A 21,878-nucleotide genomic window follows, 5' to 3' on the forward strand; every position below is an offset into this window, starting at 1 on the left:
AATAAAGTAATTTACAGCCAAGTGACAGGGCTTGACTACTACTGAGGAATCACAAATCTGTCATAAGTCATAAAGCCCTTGTGATATATTTGAATGTATGTAGTGTTCTCTGGGTATATCCACCATATATCTCTGGGTATATCCACCCACCATAACTGGGTGAGTTTTGCCCACATCTGAGCTTGAGTGCATGCTGTAACTTGTCAACCATCCTCTATTTACCCTAGTACTATGTTGATAATGATGGGTCCTGCACCTAGGGAGGAATAACCCCATGCACCAATACAAGCTGGGGGCTGACCTGCTGGAAAGCAGCTCTGCAGAGAAGGACCTGGGAGTGCTGGTGGATGACAAGTTGACTATGAACCAGCAACGCGCCCTTCTGGCCAGGAAGGCCAATGGTCTCCTGGGCTGCAATAGGAAGAGTGTTACCAGCAGGTGGAGGGAGGTGACCCTGCCACTCTACTCAGCTCTGCTGAGGCCTCATCTCAAGTACTGTGTCCAGTTCTGGGCAGAGACATGGAGCTACTGGAGAGAGTCCAGTACAGGGCTACAAAGATGATCGGAGGGCTGGAGCATCTGCCCTATGAGAAACGGCTGCGAGAGCTGGGCCTGTTTAGCCTGGGGGAGAGAAGACTGAGGGGGGATCTTATCAATGTGTACAAGTACCTGAAGGGAGGGTGTCAAGGGGATGGGGCCAGACTCTTTTCAATGGTGCCAGACAATAGGACAACGGGCAATGAGGCACAAATTCAACCACAGGAAGTTCCGCGTGAACATACGGAAAAACTTCTTTCCTGTGAGAGTGACAGAGCACTGGCACAGGTTGCCCAGAGAGGTTGTGGAGTCTCCTTTTCTGGAGATCTTCAAAACCCACCTGGACACATTCTTGTCTAATGTGCTTTGCTTGGACAGGGGGGTTGGACTAGATGATCTCCAGAGGTCCCTTCCAACCTCAGCCATTCTGTGATTGTATGATTCTGTGAAAATACTAATTATTACAAATTCAGTGTCCTGGTAGTCTGTGCTTGGTAGGACTGAAAGGTAGCATCCTTATCATCGCTGATCATCATTAAGTCTGATCCTACCCTCACAAACTTGTAGAGGTGTAGCATACAGAAAAAAAGCCTTGCTTTTAAATATGGCACTGGTGTAAATTTTAGAACTCAGAAGTTAGTTCTGAGATTAGTTTCTTTGTCCACGCTGCCCATGTGCTCAGCTCTACTCTTTAATAGCATCCCACAGTGTTGTTTACATGGGCTGTGTATATCTGAGTATAGAGATCCTGTACCTGGTCTTCTTAGCCACTTCCTCTGTTGTTTGCAGCTAAGCTGTTCAGCTCACCTGTAAAATGCTTCTGATACCACAGTACAAGCTGGACGCTGAACCTTTTTCTGCCACCTTTCCCCTTCCTTAAAAGGGCTGGAGTAGAGGCTGTAAACTGTTACCTACATGGACATTTTCTGTCCTTGTAAAAAAAAGCTGTGAGTTAGAGGCAAGTTGCAAGTATCTTCCAGGGCATCAGAGAAACAAGATTTTGGATGAGATCAGTGGCACATGCTGAGGAAGGAAAAAGGAAAATATTTTAATATTTTGCTTATTTTTCTTCAACCAGTAAACTATAAGACTATTTTGTTTTAGCTCCAGAGAAGGTGAAAGATAATTTGTTCAAATCTAACACTCAGAACAAAGACCTCCAATGAATTTGGCTTAGTAGTACATTGTATCCAGTATTGTGAGCTAATTAACCTTAGTGTCTAGAGAAATAATTTATTTTGGGTCATGCCTTCTAAAATAATGCAGCTAATTAAAGAGAACAAATAGAGAAGCTTCTTTTGTTAAATTCTGTTTTGCTTTAATCTCTGAGACATCAAAGCAACATTTTTTTCATTAATTGTCATCTAGTTACAGAAAACAACAATTTAAGAAAATTAGCATTAGAAGCTTGTCAAAATCATTTTTTAAAAAATGATAACAATGTATTCCATGTAGCATATAGGCTGCCCGCAGTCATTTGACCTTGGCTTCTGATTTTGATGAGTGGAATCACACTTCTTGGGTATATGACCTAGGAAAGTATGTAGCTGTCTTGGAAAACTTATGTTCCTGGATGGGGTTATATTAATGACTCTGTAGGCAGTACTGTTTGAACCTGTACAGACTCATAGTGTTAGAAGCCACCGTGATGTCTGGGTTTTCAGCCTTCACCATTGGTTGTGAACTGTGCCTGTTTGGGTGAGAAAGACTACCTTTAGGTTAAAAAAAAAAAAAAAAAAAAGTAAAGGAGTCTCATAGTATTTTGGTAAGAACTCAGTTTCTAAACAGAGTAATCTAGAAAAATACAAATCTAACTTAATAATTTCTCCCTAAATTATTTTTTGTGTGTGCTTTGCCTTCCTATACCAACTGTTCAGAATACTGATATGTTGCTGTGATCCATTGAAATAATACTTCAAATCCAAATACTTTTCTATTGGAGGTAAAGTGAGTGCTTTGCAATTCAACATATATCCTTACAAAGTGTAAGGATACATTTCATTTAAAACTAGTTAAAGATGGTCAAAAAACCCTTCAAATACTTGTGAGCTCTTCAGATTTTATATATATATATAAAAATATATATAAACATAATACATATACATAATATCAGAATGTATATATTCATCTACATAGGATTAAATAGGTTATTCATTTATCCTATCACAGAAATTTTTTTGAAAATTTGGATTTAACCTTATTGCTAAGAATTCTTTGGAAAAGTTGGAAGACTTTCTGTAGAATCTAAGCTAGAGTTTATCTCGGTTTTGAAGAAAAGTGGTCGATAGAGTCCTGGGAAGAGGCAAACAAGAATTAAATGAATATTTTAAAGACAACTAGAATGTTTAGTTTTGGAGAAAGTGATTTCTGAAGTTTGGAAGAATTCCAACACAAATTACTAAGTGGCCTAATGATATAGCAGGAAGTTACAAACAGTTTAATTTATAATCACTTGTAACATGTTGTAAGATAAACATGACTAAAACAGATAAGAGATTAAGATGCAGGATCATGTTTAAGAGTACTTTCAATACCATTAAATGGCCAATAGATTTACAGGTAATAAGAAGATTTTGCATGGATGGAGTCCAGAACAAAAAGATTGGTGACCCAAAATATATACTTGGTATCTTCAGGAAATATTTTATATACTTTTAACTAGAATAATAATATTTGAATAAGAAATACAAATTTGATCATGATAAAGGAACACATCACAAATATAGAGTCTGCTGAGGTTTCCAAGTCTCATGTGAGCAGGGCTGCGGTGGGGTCTTAGGAAGATTTCTGGTCCTGCTGAGGATGCAGCCTGGGACAATGGTCCTGCCTGCTGTCAGAAGGTCAGAGAGGACCATCATCAAGATCGCTTCAGAAATGCTGGTAAGCAACTCCCTTTCCTCAATCAAAATATATTAGCTACAAGAAACAGAATGAAGAGAAATCCTGCCTTTTTCTTCCTGACCATGTGTACATGCACTGGTCATGTTCTTTGAACCACAAATGTTTTCAAATAATGAGAAGTTCTGTAAAATTGTTTGTCCAAGATTCACTTAAAACATTCAACTAATCTTTATGCTTTATCAGTGTGAATATTTTACTCAGTCATTTGCTGCTCATCTGATCCTCAGGTTTATTCAAAGGCCATGCGATCCCTGGAATGCTCTGGATCATTAGGACTGCAGTGTGGCTCTCCTTCCTCTTGAAGTTTTCTATTACTCTGTGGTGCAGGATACTGTAATCTTATATAATGATTTCATGTTAGTCTGTGTCATTTCAAATAGAAATAAAAGCCTTTCTCTGAAAATATGTTCTGAAGAGAAAATTAACTTCATTGTGGAACCTTGAGCTCATTTTGAATCATACTTCAAGAGCAACCTAAAGGTTAAAAGATATACATTTATATGTATGTGTGCAATCTACATGTCAAAAGGAAATTGTTTTGTTGTAATAGGTCTGTTGCTAGGAGGCTTTAGGTACAATGCTCCATGTAACTAAAATTTGAGAAAAGGTAATTGTGATATTATCAGGTAACAACAGTTATAAAAATAGTCTTTTATCTCTGAGCATGACAGAAAAGATGGTCTGAGTGGCCTGACCTCTATTCCCAAACAGCAACACAGTAGCATCCTGCAGTACCGTTAAAAAACTACAACGGGAGAGAACTTTGCCAGGAAGAGATATTCTCAGACCTGACTGACAAAAGTGGCAAAAGTCCTCTTCCCTTAGCACATTGCTGGGTTAGGAGCTAGAGGAGACCAAACGAACTGGGCCAGGCCCTATTATTCCAGGCAATCGTGCCAGCTAGGTCTGTTCAGGAATTTAGTGGTTTTGATTTTAATTGAGAAGAAGCTGGTGTCCTACACCAAAGCTATTTCTAGTATAGTCCAAAAATGGTTACTTGTACTCCTGTTTGTATCCTTATTTATTGAGTCACCACACATTTCTGACAGAACTGGCCTGTTGCATTCATGCTGTATACCAGTAGATCACCTAGTGTATATGGCTGGGGACAGAGAGTAGATTAATCTTGTACATAACTATGTCTTGTTATTTCAAGAAGTCAGGATTACAGCTTTAAAAAGTGAAACATTTTGTCTTCAGTGCTTTAAGTGGTATAAGAAAGAATATACTAGAGGTTCAATCTGTCCATTGCACCAGAAAATAAACTGGGGTAAAATCTTACTTATGGGCACTGTGCAAAATGGAAAGGCAACAGTAATTGCCATCTCCGGCCACTCTCATGATTGCAAGGGGACCTTCTCTGACCATCCTACCAGCCTTCCCCACTCTCTAGCCCCAAGCTGGCAGGAGCAGTGAGAGAGAGTACACATAAATGAACTGCTCCCCATGCTTCCTAGTGTGTTCCCTTTTATAGAGTGAGGTGGTTGCAATGGTTAAATTCCCAGTTAGGGATTTAATCACTTCAAACTCACCATTTCCTTCTTTTAATGCTCTCCACTAAAGGGTTGCAGATCTGAAAGAGACAGCAAAGGACTGTCACGGCCCTGAGCACATCCCCTGCTTTGGGAGGTTTGGCTGCTGGGCAGGTGCCAGCACAGCCGAGGGCAACCCCATCCTGTGGTGCCCCAGGGGAGGCTCCTGACATTGACCCTGGTCTTGGGAGCTCTTTTGGCTAAGGCTCCCCTGTCTGATCCTCGCCAGAGCTGCAGCCCCCACTGTGTCATGGCCATGCCCAGCCTGGTTTGGCCCTGCCTTGCTGCCATGGGCTTCTTGAGGACCATGGGGCCAGGGCTGCCCCAGCTGCCCCCAGTGCCTTGCTCCCACATGGCACCAGCGCCAGCACTGGGATATCTTTGGAAGCTATGAGTTTGTTTAAGATACCTGCTTTTGTTAGGTTAATCCTCAGTCTCATGAGGTTTTCCATGTGAGTGCACTGACGCCCATTCCAAAACGCAGCGGTAACACTGAGATGGTTAAATGTAGCTCAAGGAAGAGTAACACTGTTCAGTAAGTGTAAGCTAGCTTTAGCAGTCCTGCAGATATATTTCCACCTAGAGCTTACAATAGGAGTTTGGGCATTTAAAAGATTGGGCAAGGCAAATGGGTGATGGCAAGATGTTTTCTTTATCTAGTCACAGCTTCTGGGGCTTCTGGGGCTGGCTTTTCTGTGAGCAAAGCAGTCACAAGAGATAATCCTCTGCAGCACCTGTCTTAGCTTCTTTTCTGTGTTCACATTACCCCACATGGGATGTCACTGCCATGACTGTAAATCTTTCCCCAGCACTTCCAGACAATCCAAGCTCCAGAATGGGGCTCATGTTTTAAGCAAACCAGAGGACTTTCTAGAGTTCCAGAGCAGAGATAGGCTGTCCACATAAACATTTATTTTTTGAATTCTATTTTCTTATGATTTTTGTGACAGTTTTTGTTGGTAACTTTCTTTTGAATAGAATCAAAGGAAAGGAGTAGGAGGAGTTGGTAGTGCTGTTTAGAACATAACTGTCCATCTGAAAAATTAATTTGTCTACTGCTAAACACAATATTCTGCTTTGTGCATTGTCCTGTGACTAAGTCTACACATTTGGTAATAGAAGTTAGGTACTGATGAACCATTTATGAAGAAAGGGAGCATAAAAAAAGAGAAAGTATGATTATGCTGCAGGGATGAATCCTGTCAGTATTATCTTGACATTTAAAGAATTGTTCAATATATACAGTGGCTAGTGATTTAAAGGAGTTCGTGCTCCCCAGTTTGTACTGCTGGAATAAGATGTTCCTTTTTATGTTGTTCTTTGAATTAGTCATTGATTTTTCAAGCCCAGTATTAACATTATAAAATTGAATAGGCCTGGATTTTTTAATCTCAACACTAGATTGTCATTCAACCAAGCAAACATTTGCCTTTTGATTAGGCATAGTACATTTTTCTACACTCTTCACATTAATTCTAAATTCTACCTAAATCTATGTTAGCATATTTCTTAGTAAAATACATGCTTTTACCAAAAGAAATTCTATATTGAGATTTTTAGTGGCACTAACATGGTGAATAATTCTTAGCTGGCCTTTGGAAGAAAAGACATCTATATCTTGAACACATATTTTAACCATTGGTAAAGTAGCAAAATAGCCTATCAATAGACCAGTAGGTAAAAAATCTGGGTCATCTAAAATCAGTTGTGTTTTTCACAGTTTCAGTAAAGATAAACATGATGAATCAAAAGTCTCTGTGATTTAGTAGCATGAGAGTTTTCTATGGGGTTTAGACTTGTACGTTACAAATGTGCTCTGCAAAATTTACTGGGACTTCTGTGAAATATCTTGTGGCTATAATAAAGTATAAAGGTATAATAAATTAACAAATTATCTGGAGTATTTTTAATGGAATATGAATTATTCTATAATAAACTACTAACCCAATTGAAAACTGTAATTAGTAAAATTGTTTGCTTCTTCTATCAAATTTCAAATGTCATCCAAGCACATCTTTGACCTTATACTTTGCTGTTGGATACTTCATTTTTGTTACAGAGTAATGGTACAGGCTTATGAAAAGATGACTCATTTAACAAAAGGGAAATTAAATTGAAAAGTAGGACTTGTTAGAGTCTTGCTTCCTCAGATTTCAAAGATGAAGTGAAACAGTTTCAATGCTTTTAAATAGCTAAATTATTCTCACTGCAGTTTTTACTGATTCTTTATCATCTTATCTGTGAGGTTTACATTCATCATTATTGGAGGCTTAGGCTCCAAGATGTAATCATGCTTACAAGCACAGAGTTTTGAGACCCAGTTCTTTAAACAATAGGTTCTACCATAAAATAATTTTTTAGCCTCTTCTTATGGAATGGAAACACTGCAATGGCAATCCATTCTACTGATTTTAGGCCATTTTCATAGGAATTATAAAAATAAATACCTTTTACTATTATTAAAAAAAATAGATCATGGATAAAGAGAGGCTAAATAAAACACTGTACATTCTTTTTCTCAAGGAGAAAGTGATCATTCTTTCCCCAGAAAGCAGTGGCTTGTATTGTTTGATATCATATGAAATATGAAACCTGATACTCAGACCTCAACCTCCATATAGACAGTTGTGAAAATAATGCTAACTCAGTACAGTTGCAAACTCAAACGAAATGCACTTAAAATTGTAACTCAGATGAAACATTCTGATACTGATGGTACCAAATACTTAGAACAATTTGTATAATACTAATTGATGTATAAATAATATTTCATAGTATTTTTATATAGAAATTTCAAATGTTTTTCAATTGCTTGATTTAAGGAACTGAACATATAAATCTCTGAATATTGCAATTATTTATTTGGATTTTTATCATAGATTTTAAAAGCAAAAGAGGCAATTTTAGCCACTAGTCTGTCTTCCTACCTAGCCTAGGCCATACAGTTCTACAGCTGCATGAGAAGTCCTGCTTCAAACTGACAACTTTTGGTTGAACTGCAGCCTTTGAGAATGATCACTAGCCTTGGTTTCAAAAATTCAAGTCACAGAGAACCCCCAAAATACCTTAGCAAATCTTTCAAAACTTCTTAATTATTTTCAGTTTTGTTAACATGTTAACTAACTTAAATTAGTTCTCAGTACTTCATACTTTGATCAGATACAAAAAACAAATCCAAAGTCTGAATGATATTATTGCTGCGCTTCACCAAATTTCTTCTTCATATAAGAGCACAGATATTGGAAATATGTTCTAGTGTTCAAAATACAGAAAAATAGTCTCTGCAGAATACTACCTGCCTATAATCTCATAACACATGGTCAGATATAATGTGAATTTCTAATTAAAGTTTGCAGATTACAGTTGCATGTAATAAGAGGAAGTCTGTTGTTTAAAAGATCATGGGTTGCTCAAAAATGAAAGAAGACTGCCAGCTGGACTAGAAAAATGTTGTCAGAAATATCAAAGTATTTGTAAACAAAATAGGTCTAATAGGTCTAATTAATCCAAAATGCTAGCCCCATCTCTATATCCCTTTACCTTTAATTGTAGAATTTAATATTTCCTCCTTTGCTTATCAAATCTGTCTTGCAACAGATATGGACCCAAACTTACTACCTCAATTAAACTAATGAAAACCCAAAGTTTTAAAATTCCTTCTATGAATCAAGAAAGTTCTTCCTATATTTAGCATGCACACAAGTCAAAATTAGGTAACTCAAGTCACTAAGTTAGTGACTTTTAATTTTTTTTTCTAAATCTTAGAATTTCATGAATTAAAGATATAGTTTCCATGCAAATCCAATTGGTTTGGCATTACACTCTGAATCAAAAGAACAGACAATATTAGCGAAATGAAACAATGAACAAATGAAAGCTTGAGAACTAGTTCAACGCTTTAGGCTCTTGATCTTGCAATTTTCAGCACGTTATTAGAATGATAAAGAGTCAAGAACTCCCACAGATACCCATGGAGCTCCATAAGGGAACAACAATCTGTTCACCATATGTAATAATTGCAGGATGGGTTTCTGTGCTACTTAATCAGGCCAGTTAATTGGCAGCAACCACCACCACAAAAACTGAACTTTCAAATTCCTTCTTCCGTATAGACAGTAGGGATAGCTGAAACTCTGAAAATCACTTTGTACTACAAGGCTAGGTATTGTAGAAAAAATGATAATTAGAGAAAAACTTACTTGTAGATAACATAACTGAAAAGAAAAACTGCAGCTAATTTTAAAAAGCAAAAATTAGTGTTATCTAGGTTATCCTACAGTCACAATCATTCTGCTGTGAGTAAAATTCCTTATAATGATCTCATTTGAAGGTAGCAGTACCTCTATATGAATCTTATTCCCCTGGAAAGCGTAAAGAACACTCAGAAACCTCACTGGTTGTTCTCAGTTAAAATTCGGCATTGTACTTTTTTTGACATCAATACTGTTATTCAAGACTCTGATGTTAAAAAAAAAAAAAAGAGTAGACTAATAACATCTTATTTTAATCCTATGCCACAAAGCACTCTCCTAGGTTCTCACAATGAGGTCCAAAAATGAAGCAGACAGATTTTCTTTATAGAAAATGAAAGGAAAAATGTCAGTGCAATTATGAAAGATAACTAAAGAGGGACAAAAATGAACCAGAGAACTTGACTGAACTAGAACAACCAGCTGAGAAGTTGGGCTGATTATATTTAACCTGAATTTCTGATCACGTTACGTCAAAAAAACAAACAACTGTATCACACTGATGTGGAAAATATTAAGGAAAACATACAAACAAACACAGTATTATTTCTAACTTTACAGGAGGAAGAGGCATGGTTTAGACTTAAAACTACATTGTTCTTTTCTTCCCAGCTCTGTGCTCTGTTTCTCCCAGGGCTTATAGAATAGAAAAACTTGTGTCAACAGGCATTTTTCTTGAGTTCAGAGTCCTCTACCTTTGACTCAGTGTGTTTTCTCTTACACTGTCTGAAATTTAAAATAGATGGTTAGGATTTTACAACAGTTCAAAGCTTTTATAAACATAAACACACCATGAGATCGTGCTCACATGCTGCAGCATATGTTTCCCATATAACATTTAGAGTAGAAAAATAGTTCAATCAGGTTTTAAAACAGAAGCAGCCTTAGGAGGTACATTAATTTTAGGATATGTTCTATGGAAATGCTTCTGCAGCTGTGAACTCTACTTACACTAAGTCAGGAGCAGAGGAACTCTGGACTTGCTCTTATCCCCATGACAGAAGATAATGTTTCAATTATTCTGGTCTATTTGTTATACAAAATGTTTCTTCCAGAATATTTTCTTGTATATTTTCTAGTATGTTGTTTCTGCTATATGTTTTTTTTTCTTAAGAACTATGGACAAATTTAGGGGACAATGTGGGGGAAAGATTTGTGTTATGTCCACATTCTTTGACCTTAATAATTAGTCTGATTTTCTAAACCTGTGGTGAGGCTGGTCACAGGAAAGGAAAATTTCTGTCATACGTGTCATCAGACACTGGGTTAATACACATCATAAAACGGAAAATACAATATATAATAGACAATAATGTAATATTGAAATGATATATAGGTGCATGGACTACTTATTTATGCATACAAGATACTTCTTATGGCATGGGGTCACTTGCAGACTTAAAACCTATGCTGAGTAAGTGTATACTTTCTAAGTAAATGAATTCGAATTCCATGTTACATAGTCTGTTCCTTGGTTTCACACCTGTGCTTAGAAGTCGTACAGTAGCTGTCTGTACTAGCAGCTAAGCTGTTAATTCATTCCACTGGCTCTGCTCCACTAACTAGAGCTCTAGGAGCAAGACAGGAATTTTGTTATTATGGAAGCTTGCACAAGGGATAACACCTGTGCCTCCTTATCCTGCTGTACAGATGAACAGAGCTTTTCTCCAAAAGGGAGGTGATCCTTCTGATCCCCTCTAGCCCCAGGTGGACACCTTTCAAGTTACAGTCCTATGACCCAGAAATCCAGCTACTCACTAACAAAGATTTGGGGTTCATCTCTTCTTCTTGGCTGCAAGCCTAACAATCTTAAGATCAGCATCTGCACAGATTTCCTCACAGGAGTTACGGAGAGCTATTGTGACTTCTCCAAAAATAGAGTACTACTTACTTACCAAAAGATACAACTCAGAGTTTTACATGAATTCAAAACAAAGTAAATGTGACATAGAGCAGGTGGAATCCATGTGACAAAATGCAGAGAGTTACACCTGAACTAGTCATGGTGGGCTTTCTTCACAGTCAGAGGAGAGACCAGGGCCTATCTAAGTTGAGCTGCAATTTATCCTGTCCTAAAACAGAACCCTCTGAGAAGCCAGATGAACTGTCTAAAACTGTCTAAAAGTCTTTAATTCTTCTTGGTGAAGAACTCCAAATGTGAGGAGCTCAGAAGCACGTATGTTGTAGACATCTCAAGCTAGGCACCATGAATGTCGCCCATTGTCTCACCTATATCAACTTGCAGTCTGCTTGCTGCAGGCCTGGGTGTCTCTGCCTTTCTGAGCTGCTGCCAGTCACCTGTGACAGAGAAATCACTCGAAGTCCCTGCCTTTTAGTCATAGTCATCTAATAGTTCAACAATCTTCTGCTTTGAAGCAAGTAAGCACAACCTAACCCATTTGTATAAAAGAGGCATTTTCTAATTAACAGCTCTTCCATTTTTTATCCAAGAATTTTTATCTGCATCACAGGTTTGTCCCCTGCTTGGTCTCTTTGGCAAATCCTCAAGAAGAAGCTCTATTGTAAGTTTTCTATCATATAAAGCGTTTGGTTGGTAATACAGCTTTAACAGAAGGCAATACTGAGATTTCTCCCTCGGTTATCCATGAGGTGTACAGAACTTCATGCTTGTCAGCAAATATATTTTCTCTTTTTGAGTGAGTAGTTTATGGTATAATTAATTCTAGGCAGTTTAAATTCCAACCATCTCCTTATGCATAACATATTTTGCTTTCTTGTCACCTTTCCAATTACCTGATACTGTTAATTTTTTTAGTATTAAGGAAAAAGTTTTTTGTGAACCTGCCTTACTGGTTCACAGCAGGCATTTTCAACCCCTGGAAGAGATTACTGATATTAAAATTATTAAGGATTATGTACAATATATATTCCAATTATTTCAAGACTTATGCACTTCAACTCCTACCAGTTATAAGCCAGCTAAATTTGCTTCTCTTTTACGTCTGTTTAAAAACTATCACAAGCACTTGTTTAAAATATGTTTAGTTTTAGAGTTTTTGGCCTACTAGTTATCCTCTGTTTTTAACATTATGGAAATTTATCTCACATTATTTATCTCAGTTATTGAAAATATTTTTTCTAACAGCACTAAATAATCACTGGTAACTAGGAAAATCTGTCATGTGACTCAGGACATACCCCTTTATTAAAGAGGGACAGGTCTCTCTTTAATATCTCTGCTTAGATGATTAAAGGAAAATAGTCTAAATTTATTTTCTCTAGAGTTTGTTTGTAAGATTTTCTTGGCAAATACTCCCATAAGCAGCAGCAATGTCTCAAGTACACATAGGTCCTGTCACTGTCTTTCTTCTTTCCAAGTCTTATTTGGATAGGCTTGTTTGAACCACTGTTTCTCAAACAAACCTGAAGTAGTGCTACTTCTCAGGGTTACATATATATCTGCTGAAGTTAGTGAAAGAGTCTCCACTGCTTTCAAGAGCCTTTTAGTTAAGACCTGCCTCATTCTAGAAAAATGTCTGTGTTTTCTCCCAACCAGGTGACATCGATAGGGAGAAAGATCTTGCTTGCTCTGACCCACTTGCTGACATAATAGAAACCAAGTTTTTTATTAGTATTTGAGAAAAAGCATATATATTTAGTTGGAGATGGATTGCTTTTATCACATTATGTTGAGTTAATTGGCCCTGCCCAAGGCAGATTTTTCCACTGGGTTTGGTCTCCTATGGTATAACAATGCTGCTGTCAGCCTTTTCCCTCTGATTCTTAATGACTCTGTCGCACTACAGCATAAAGCTGTAGAGGCCACAACTTCATTTTCCAGCAGCAGTGGAGGACTGGGGGAAGCAGAGGCTTGCTCCATCATGCCTGTCCTTCCTGTCTTGTCCCTGGAGATGCCTCACACTTCTTTGAGCATGAGACAAAATGCACTTGGGAATCCAGACAGAATGTATGAGTGGAGCTGAGTTATCTGAACTGCATTCTTAATCTGTGCTGCATTCGTGACCTATTTAATTTGTACTAGTTCATCTAAGATAGTATACCTGGGGAAGGGAGACAGCCACAGGATCTGCATGCACAGCAAGGCAAAGACAGTCTTAGGCAGAGGTAATTCTTCAGCTGCACTTTGGAACTAAACAGAGCTTCCTATGCTAGAAAGTTATTTTTATGGTCTCCTCTATAATCTTTCTTAATCTTTCTTGGAGAAAATTATTGGTGTTCCTGGACTGCCTGAAGCAACTGATGAGGAAACATAAAATAAATGCATTTATGTATTTCAGAATACCTTCATCAAGTCAACACTGCAAAGGTTTTGCTTCTCATGGAGCACAACAATCCAGCAGAATATCTGTTCCATGGAGAAGAAAATAATTTTTCACATTTTACCCTTGTTAATGTTTCAATTTTATTACAATGACAGTTGCTAATTGCTAAATAATACAAGTTACTTTTAGAAGTTTTTATTAGCATGTCATCATCTCTGCTGAAAACAGGAGATAATTTTAGTGCTTCAGCTACAAGATTTAGGCAAGATTTTATACAAAAAAACCATCAACATGCATTGCAAAAGGTTTTCTCCAAAGTTCAGGTGGATATTGGACTTTTTGTTTTGACCATTAGTATGAACGAGCATCAGAATATAGGTATACAGTCTTCAGAGTTGAAACATTAGCTATAGAGTTATTAAATTTATAAACTACAAAATTCTCCTTTTCTTATATTTCGAATAAATTTCAAGTTTTTTTTTTCCTGAAAATGCTCTTTCATGCCCACAAAAGCTCTACCATGCTCTAATATTAATAGGCTACTAGATGAAATTAATTTGTTGTCAGATTCACAGCACTCAATACAGTGTTAGAAGTGTCATGTAATTAAGACATTTTCTCTTACAAAAAAGAAAGATTTCACTAGTCACAAAATCATAATAAGTGTTGTTTTCTGTGCTATCTCTCTGGCAAGTATTAAGTTTAGCATTATTTTTCTCATTTTGTTTAAAGCCCAGAAGAGTTTATACCCTAGAAGGCAGAAGACTCTGAAAAAGATTACAGCACACATGGATCTGTGTGATTAAGCCTGTGATGCATGTGTCTTCTTTTTTAATGACTGTAGGTACCTAAGAAATCATTATTTTTTCCTATTTTTAATGTATCCTAATTCTTCTTGGCTGCATCTCTCACTGGTCTGTTCTCCAGTGCTAACACAGACTTATTCACCACAATTTATCCCTGGCTTTCCAGCTCCCTTAACATCTATCTTCCCTACTTAGTTCTAGATTTTGAACAAAATAAAACAAAACAAAACATCATCAATCAGAGAGAGCCCACAGCACCTATCTTGCCCTGAACATGGAAAATAATTTTTCATCTAACAACTCAAAGGAATCTCTTTTTTTTCAGATAATAACCATATACCTTGAAGAACACAACGAATGGCTTTGTTTTGATGTGAAGGTTATGAGAAATAAGGGGGAGCTCTCCAAAATAATTGAGATTGTTCATATTCCCAGGTTATAGGATTTATTTCCTGGAGGATGACAGAAGAGATGTTTCCCCCTAGTATGCACTTCTGCAAAAGCAAATCATTGGATGGTCATCTGATAGAGAGATTACTGCAATGACATGATAAACTACTTCTATTCCCAAGTAAGAATGAGAAACAACCCTCAGAAATTTAAATCCAACCAGGAAAGAACTCCACAATACATAGGAGGTTTTATACTTTTTACTGTTTTGGGGGGGAGATGTACTCAATATCTAAATATATACAGGACTTTACTTTTAAACTACAGACTTCCTTTTTCAACAGCCCATCAATCCAGCTGGAATAGATTTTCTAGATATTTCAGCAACTGGCAGCTTTCATTCCCCTGTTCACTGATGGATATTCAGAAGAATATAGCAACAAAGAAGATAAGATCTGCTCTCTCATTGCAGTCAGTTCTCTGCCCTTGCAAGCAAATAGGGCAAACGAATCTCCATCATAAACTCATTTAATTCCATTCTAAACATGTTAACATTTGTTGTTCTCACTGCTTTTTCTGGAAAGCTGTTCCAGACACCTTCATGGATAGATTTATTTCAGTAACTTTGATGTTAAAGATATTCAATTTATTCTCAGTTGTTCTTGAGAAAGCATTGTTCGTTAGCCTAAACAATTTTATTTACTCTTGGCATTTATCTCAGCATACATTCATAATGAGCAGTTATAACTTTCTTTAGCCTGAATTTTTCCAGGCCAAAGAAATCGAAGCCTTTTACACCCTTTCTGAGGATAGGTTATCTTCGCAGTGTTGCTTTTCTGCGTCTGTTCTAAGCCAGAATTTACTCTTGAATGTTGTTGACAAGGATTATGTGCCATACTTAGCAAGAGGTATCTGAAGCATTTTCTACAACAGCTCTGATACACCACTCCTGTACAGCTGGTACTGCTTAGTATTGTATTTTGTTGTGGCACACCAGTACAAACTGACGATGAAGAGATCTAAGCACCTCCTGTCAGAGTGGTTAATCCGTATCTGAGGACAGGGCACCCCATACCATCTCTGTGATTACACATTTCACATTTTCATACACATCAGCTCATATTTGTCTGCCTTCTTGACTACAGATATTGCTTTTGCTACTTGCCAGTCATGTGGGATATAACTTTCAAAGCGATGGACACTGAACACTGGGCTACCTGGCTTGCTGAATCCAGTACCTACAACTTTGGGCAGCAGTGCATGAGATGTTTAGTTCAGAACGATTTGCAGAACATATGTTCCACCTGCCACGTGTAGCAATCATCCACAAAACAACTCCTTATAACTAACTTAAGATAGGCAGTAAAAGACAAAAAAAAAAAAAATCATAATTACTAAAATGTCACACAAACATTTCAGGGGAAGTAGGTTACCAATGTCCTGGGTATACTTATTCGTTAAGCAAGGTAAACATATTTGTTAAACAAGGACAGAAAAATCTTGCTGCAGAATCCTCAAATTTGTATGCTAGCTGTTTCAAAGCTTTGGAAGGTAGCTATCCTTAATCTGAATTCACTACGGTCTTGGGATTTTGCTTCCACTTAAATTGAGATAATTCAATTCCTATTATCTGTCCCACTTTTGCCCCCAAATTCAACATTCTTATCTGTATTGACAAGTGAAGCAAGTACTCATTTACTTTTGAGGCCTTTCCAAGATTCTTTCATCTTGACCTTCTCAACAATTTTTTCCCTTGTTTTATTTTTGTTAAAAAGGTTAAGAAATGTCTATTATTATTGCAAATAATCTTTGCAAGCTCTAGCAAAACCTGACTTGATGTCCTCCTGAACTGTTGAAATATTACTGTTTATTCTAGCATTTAAGTGGGACTTGAATGCTAACCTCTTCTGAAAAACTAGTTCAAGAAGTAAGTTCCCAAGCTTATAAATATTGTAGTCTGAATCCTTAGGTATTTTCAAAAGTACACAAGAAACGTAAAAGGTTAATTATCAGTGACTTTCATGTAAGTCATTTAGATATTTTAGAAATTTTTATCCAATATGTGAAGAGTATCAGTCATATAATCTGAGTATTTTGTAGTTACCTATTTTGTACACAGTGAGGATCTACCATTTATACATTCTGTATTTTCAAGTGTAAAGGGAATAATATTTTTCAAAAAACAGCTTTCCATATGTGCTTATGATCAGTATCATTTTAGTGCACATGTTCCTTATCTAGCATTTCACATTTTTGTTTTGAATTCATATAAAATTCATCAGCTCTTAATATTTAAAATTACTGGCTTAGCTAAATGTTATCATCATTTAATTTACTAAAAACTAATAAAAAATATTCTATTTTAGAATGAAGAACGAAATAGGTTAAAGCCTCCTGCTAGATCTTTTCAGGATTTGCACAATTATAAGACTGTTCCTCCTGAGTAGTTGGAGGCAATTTTAAATTGAGATACTGTTTCATGATTTTACATTCTCGATTATTGCTAGGGAACCAGCTACAAATGTCCTGTCACTTTTAATACGGACATGTATTTTACTTCTGATTCATATATAATCACTGACAGTAAACTGGAGATTTAAAAAGCTTTTTAAAATGAGGTTTCTTGGTATTTCATCTTGAGTATATACACTATGACAATCTGACAGCTGAATAAACAGTAAATAGACTTTTTTCCTAAAGGACAATAACTTCATAAAAATCAGAAAATAAGAATTTGATATACTCTCAAGGTTATATAAAGACAAAAACAACAATTAAATATCAAGATTATCTACATAAAGGAAAGACTGCCTGCCACTATATTTTAGACACAGCTCACATATACTGAGATGAAGCACTCAGGGGTCTCTTCTCCCAGTAACTCATATGCAGGCACTACAGGTACTAAAATCTTACCCTCATTGCATGGACAAATCACTGCAATTTGGATCACTGGTCCTCCATCCATGGCCACAGAATAAGAGTGGTGCAGAAGAGAGCGTAGTTCAACAGTTTGCATCTTGTCTGGAAAACAAACTCAGGACTGGAATGATTATTAAAAAAAAAGAAAGAAATTGCATGCACAGGTCTTTTTTTTATTGTTGCACATTAGCACTACGTAGGACTAACCCTTTGAATAGTAAACATGTCTAGGAAAGAGTTGTTTAGATTTGACCAAAACCACGCAAGGAAGTGTGTCAACAATTAAGTAGTGTGAAGGATGAGTGGTCACTCCTTGTCTCTCTTTGGCAGAGCCATAAGTAAGGACATGACCACTTGACTCCTGGATGGAAAAATAAGTCGTGCACTTCATTGGCTGACTGCAATATGGCAAGGCCTTAGAGACAGCTTCATATAGACACCCAAGTCATATCTTTTTGATTTCCTGTGCCACCACAGCTTGCATGAGGACACAGAGGAATGATTTTCTTAGGAACAGCTGGAGAAAGACAGGACATTTAAGGCATAGCCAGTGCACTGCTGGGTAGTGCACCAGGCTCACACAATAGAGATCCAGCAAATCATCTCCACCTCCTTCTCCTACTCTGTTAGGCCTGTCTATTCCTCCTCCTTTCCTGTCACACATCTCCTGGTGAAGCAGCTCAGAGAGGTATTGCACTAAGTACAGTCTTCTAAGTCTGGGACTCAGGTATTTTGGGGGAACTTGTCTTCTATCCAGTCAATTTCCTTTCTTATAAAGGTACTGTTTACCTACTGAAGTCCTCTTTTGTAACTACCTGTAGCTACAGAGATATTGCCTCATTGGATTCTGTGTTGCCTATGCATAGTGCATCCTGGAGCCACATGCTTAGCTGCTCTATAAGGAGATGTCTTCCCTGGCTCAGAGCTGTAGGTGGTATGGCGAGAGGCAGGAATGAAGCAGTACTGATTCCAAAAATTTCTGAAGCACACACATTCAATTGTAGAAATATATTATTTATTTTATAAATGAAATCCCAAAAGATCTAATCAGAACAAGAACAACATTAAAAAAAAAGGCCTAAAAAGGAGGACCACTGAGAAGCATTAATATCTACAGGGAAGAACACTGAATACTAGTGTGAAAACAGGAGCAATGCAATGTAGTAGGCTAGATGCACCCTATCCCTCTTTCTGTTAATTGTAGTCATAGCATATATTTCCAGACCCATTAGTCTGGAGCCACAGTGGTTATGACAAGGGAAATATGCCATTCTGACCCAGTTATCTTCTATATTAGAGAGCTCAGCTCTGGAGGTTCTTTAATACATTCAAACCTCCAAACATGCCAAACCACCAATAGCTGACAGACAGTGTAAGCTTGGCAACTCACTGTCTGCACACATGCAATTATTGCCACTAGAGTTCCAAACATGATGTAGCTGCACTGAGAAACTTGTTAACAAAGCAATTTAAGAGGCAAAGTGGTAATGTGAAGATTGATCCTTTGTGCTACAAGTGTAGATGTCATGTATCTCACTAGCTTTGTAGCCGTGACACTGAAGGGACCTAAACAAGTATCAGTATGTGTTCACTGAGTCACAGTTGGCTAGTGACAGCACAGGGAGATGCCCAGGTCTGAAGAAGAACATCAGACTTTTATTGAAGACAAAATCCGCTCAGACACGCTTGATCTTCCTTTGCCTACCTAACAGTTATTAATTATCGTCTCTTCTTAAGATGAAGAGAAAGGTCTGTAAAGAACACCAGATTTACACACCTAGAGTGGCAGACTGTAAATTATCTCAGATGTCCATGAAATCAGTAAGGTCTGATGATCATTTTTTCCTGAAAATGTAAAGTCTAGTATCTAAAAGTAGCCCCATGAACCCCACCATGAACAAGTAACACCTACTCATAGTGAATTCAGATCGTCAAACAGATGCAGCTAGAGATGAGGAATACTAGGCTACAAGGGAATGAAAAAGAAGCTGTTAAGAAAATGTATTTCAAAGAGCCCCCTATGGCCACATTTCATACGTGTGTTCACATGGAAACAGATCTACTGACCCTACCAGTTCTTCTGGGCCTTCCTCCTTCTCCCACTGCACAGTGAACGCAAAGAAAGAGCCTGAAGCTCTCCCACTCTATGCCACTACATGGGAACTCTCACTATGCGTTGCATAGGAACTTGAAGGGTTAATACCACTCTTCTGTGATAATAGTTTATTTTATGAACTAAAGTCTAAAATTCCAGTGATGCACTTTTAATTGAGAAAAGCCTTATTGCCTTTATTGTTCAGTATCATTACGGTATCGTCCAACATTCTCATATTATTACTTCAAAACTCAGAGGCCCCAAAGTAGCTTCCAGTTTTATTCATTTTTTTGCATCTTTAGAAGGAAAGACACATTGCTTCTTAAGAAATGTGTCTATTAATTTTTGTGATCTAAAATGAACATGAAATAGCAATAGAATGAATATTTCATTCTTTCTAGTATTCTGCTCAGAAAGAATGAATAAACCTCCAAAAAAATAGTGTTATAGTGTCTAGTCTCACTGAATAGTGATTTACAGGGTAAATATATATAACTCTCCTAAGGCATAGTAGAGTCAGAAAAAAAGAGAAAAAGAGGTATTATGTGCTGCTCTGTCAACAAAAACACTAAGAATGCTGCTTCTGAAACTGCTATTGCAATCTCCCAATCTCCTTTTTTTTAACAACTTTTTTTCATTAAGATTTTATTATATTGTTAATTGTAGATCACTGTCCTGGTGCTTTATCCTGGCGCTTTACACAACACTGAATATTAATAAATAAATCTAAAAATTAAGATGTAAAAAAACCAGAATATAATTACTTCATTTTAAAAAGCATCTTTTAAGTTTCAGTTCAAAGGGAATAGGCTTATATTATCTCCTATATTTTTGGGACATGCTGAGAAATAGATACATTGGTAATTGGAGATCCCTGTGTCTTATCACAGTAGAATGCAAGCTTCAGGCTCTTTCTTTGCGTTCACTGTGCAGTGGGAGAAAGAGGAAGGCCCAGAAGAACTGGTAGGGTCAGTAGATCTGTTTCCATGTGAACACATGTATGAAATGTGGCCATAAGGGGCTCTTTGAAACACATTTTCTTAACAGCTTCTTTTCCATTCCCTTGTAGCCTAGTATTCCTCATCTCTAGCTGCATCTGTTTAACGAACTGAAAAACATTTTAGCAAAAATATTACAGTGTGTGAAACTTTTTCCTGGAGATCAAGTTCATTTCTTCATTTTATCTCTACTCATCACTAATGCTAGTGTGTAGCCTGACGATGGTGCCATTCTGACTTTTGTGATTTACCTAGAGTTAAGTGAAACCCAGTATTGTCATGCCTAGAAATAAACCAATAAAGTATCTCTTTGGTCTTTTCAAACCTAATGCAAGTATTTCCAGTAACCTTCCCCATGTGCAGAGTCTGTGGCTCCATCTCCAGGGTTTCAGTTTGAAACAACAACTTGGGCTTGAAGGTAAGCTGTAAGTGTCCCCATTTCTCATGTACTGACTCAGTTTGTAGAGCAATGGTAGGTAGGAATTGGATTTCTTTCAGAAGAAACTAAATGGGAAGCCCCTGTGAGTGTACATTACATCCAGACACAATCAGAAATGCACACAGTGGTAGGAACCAAAGACTGGCCCTTCAACAGCTTCAAGGTGCACGTGTGGTACAGTTTGGTGCAGGAGATCAGACTACATCTAGTCGGATAAAAACCCTGAGCCATAGGTTATGTGAAATTAGGGGACTCAGCATCAAATCCTTTGATCTACTAATCCATGCCTGTTGTGCAAAATTATTTGCTTGCATAGACATACTCTGTGTCTCACAGCTTAGATTCCCACCTTCTGACAGGAGACAATCACAAGAGGAGCCATTATCCTTCTTTTTGTGTAATGGCTGTAAACACAGTGACTATCAACAAAATTGAAATAATATTTTTTTTCTACTTCCTTAAAAGGAAGCATATTTGTCTATGGAAATTCAGTGTTTACAGAAAATGATTTTCAGCAATATTCTGCTGTTCATTCAATTTTCCAGCAAGACTGACTGATACTGAGTGGGTGGCAAGGTGTGACGCCAAGGTCACAGAATCATTGCTTTCCCCAAAACTGCAGCCCACGATCTTGCTGACAAGTAGTCCTGCTTTACACAGGCTAAAAGCAGCCTCCACCCGTTAGGAATTAAAGGAAATAGCCATATAACTACCAGCCATAGAAGAAAAAAGGAATAACAAGAGTTAACGATCCCCACAGTAAT

Source organism: Rhea pennata, chromosome 1, assembly GCF_028389875.1.
Source record: "Rhea pennata isolate bPtePen1 chromosome 1, bPtePen1.pri, whole genome shotgun sequence".
In the NCBI taxonomy this organism is placed as follows: domain Eukaryota; kingdom Metazoa; phylum Chordata; class Aves; order Rheiformes; family Rheidae; genus Rhea; species Rhea pennata.